Source organism: Felis catus, chromosome B1 (genome assembly GCF_018350175.1).
Source record: "Felis catus isolate Fca126 chromosome B1, F.catus_Fca126_mat1.0, whole genome shotgun sequence".
Lineage (NCBI taxonomy): Eukaryota > Metazoa > Chordata > Mammalia > Carnivora > Felidae > Felis > Felis catus.
The window spans coordinates 195,268,159-195,271,090 of NC_058371.1; the positions used below are offsets into that span (position 1 = coordinate 195,268,159).

Sequence of the window (2,932 nt, forward strand, 5' to 3'; positions counted from 1 at the left end):
AGAAGTCATAACAATTGCTATCATATATGCACCTACCAAGAGAACTCCAAAATGTATGAAGAAAAAAAACTGATAAAACTAAAGAGAGAAATAGATCATTCAACAATACCCCATTTTCAATAATGGATAGAGCAAATAGGCAGAAGATTGGTAAGGACATAGAGGACTTAAACAACTCTAACCATATCTAACAGACATTTACAGAATGCCACCCAACAAAAGCAGAATACACATTCTTCTCAACTGTACAATAAAACATTCTTCTGACTAGACCATATTCAACCCAGAAAACAAACCTCAATAAATCTAAAAGAACTGAAATTATAAAGTATTACTCCCCCAGCACGATGGAATGAAACTGAAAATCAATCACAAAAAAAACTTGAGAAATTGAAAAATTTGTGAATTTAATGTTTATTTATTTTGGAGGAGAGAGAGCATGAGTGGGGGAGGGGCAGAGAGAGAGAGAGAGGGAGACACAGAATCTGAAGGGGGCTCCAGGTTCTATTTAAGCTGTCAGCACAGAGCCCGATGCAAGGCTCGAACTCAGGAGCTGTGAGATCATAACCTGAGCCAAAGTCGGATGCTTAACTGACTGAGCCATCCAGGTGCCCCTAAAAATTTGTGACATTAATCAACACACTCCTAAATAACCAATGGATCAAAGAAGAAATTGGAAGGAATATTAGAAAATACTTTGAGATGAATGTAAACAAAAACACAACATGTAAAAATCTTTGGGATTCAGCTGAAGTACTGCTTTGAGAAAAATTATAGCTATCAATGACTGTTTTTTTTTAAAAAGAAATATTTCAACTAAATAAACCAACTTTCCATTTTAAGAAACTAAAAAAGAAGAACAAACTGAAACCAAAGCAAAAAGGGAAAGAAAATAGAGAGAGGGGAAATTCAAATTCCTAAAATCAGGAATTAAAGATGGGGCATCACTATCTACTTTACAGAAATTAAAAAGATCATAAGGGAATACTATAAACAACTTTACCAATGAAGTATATAACCAAGATGAAATGGACAAAATCCTACTGACAAACTACTGAGACTGATTCAAGAAGAAATAAAAAATATTAATAGATCTATAACCAAGTGAGAGATTAAATTACTTGTTTAAAAACTTACTACAAAAAAAATCAAAAAACAAAAACCAAAACACAAAAATCAAGGAGGTAAGATGGCGGGCTTGCAGTGAGAGGCTGTCAAGGATGAACATAAGTATGCCTGGAAGCAGATTTTATTTTATTTTTTTTTTCAATATATGAAATTTATTGTCAAGTTGGTTTCCATACAACACCCAGTGCTCATCCCAAAAGGTGCCCTCCTCAATACCCATCACCCACCCTCCCCTCCCTCCCACCCCCATCAACCCTCAGTTTGTTCTCAGTACTGGAAGCAGATTTTAAACTCAGTTTCTATTCAGATCATCTTCTTTCACACCGCCTGATAAACATCTTGATTTACCATGGCATTAACAGCAGTAAAGTGGCCATATCAAACAGAACTATCTGAAAACATTCATTTCCAATTCAAAATGGAGCTTTATATTGTGTTTGTCATAAATCTATGTATTTTCTCTTCCAGATGACTATCATTGCAAAGTAGAGCTTGCTATGACATCTGATGGCAGGATGAAAGTGTGCCACCACCCTCTGTGGACATTCTGTATAAACATACAAAACCTATCCCTCAGCCAGATCTTGTGCGTAATAATGAAGAAAACATGATCGAATGCTGAACACCAGATGAGAAGAAAAAAAAATGAACATTGTGAGTAAGGACCTATGACAGAACTACTTAGCAAAATGTTCTTTACTACTAAGCACTGTTGGTATCCTCGTGGACAGTATCATAGATGTCATAGGAACCTGGATCCTCCAAAAGACAGATGATACTGAGGTTTTCAGGAATCAAAAAGATGTTATCTTTTGTCTCATTTGCCATTTGAGAAAAGGCAATTGAGTATATTCACTACTATGTTATGTAGCAAAATGAAAACAAAATGTCTTTTCATATAAAAACAACCCATGGCCCAGCTGACTTTATTAATGAATTTTACAAATGTTTAAAGATGAGTTAACATCAATCCTTAATCTTTCAGAAACCTTCCAAAAATTAGAAGGAAAAAAACATTTCCCAGCTTATTCTATGAGGCCATTTTTACCTTACTACCAAAACTAGACAATAATATCACAAGAATATAAAACAACGGACCAATGTTCCTCATGAATATGGATGAAAAATACTAAAAAAAAAAAAATACTAGCAAAGTGAATCTGGCAACCTATAAAAACGATTATACATCATAAATTATCCTATAAATACAAAGCTGGTTCAGTATATGAAAATAAGTCAACGTAGCCCACTATATTAATCAAACAAAGACATAAGCCACATGACCATCTCAACAGATAGAGGGAAAAAAAAAACATTTGACAGAATCCAAATTTCTTTCCTGATTTAAAAAATAAATAAATAAAAATCTCAACAAAGTAGAAATTGAAGGAAAGGTCCTCAACCTGATAAGGGTGTATTTCAAAATCCTGCAATGAACATGATACTTATTGGTGAAAGACAAAGCTTTTCTCCTAAAAGTAAGAACCACACAAAGATGTCCACCCCTGCCACTTCCATTTCAATATTGTACTTGAGGTTGTAGGCAGAGCAATTAGATACAAAGAAAAAAATAAAGGCATCCAGATTAGAAAAGGAGAAGTAAAATTATGTTTATTCACAGATGATTTGATTATTTATATATATATATATATATAATCCTAAGGAATCACCTAAAAAACTATGTGAACTAACAAGTGGGTTCAGCAAGTTTGCCTGACACAAAGGGCATGGTGTCTTATGATGCCTTTTCATCCTTCATCAGTAAAATGAAAATAATCTTACCTGCTTCCCTAGCTTAGTTGGG

At 34.1% G+C, this 2,932-nt stretch overlaps 1 pseudogene; it reads left to right on the forward strand.

Moving 5' to 3' along the window:
- Window positions 1-1,477: 1,477 nt before the first annotated feature.
- On the forward strand, window positions 1,478-1,961 carry LOC101090766 (annotated as a pseudogene).
- The last annotated feature ends 971 nt before the right edge of the window (window positions 1,962-2,932 follow it).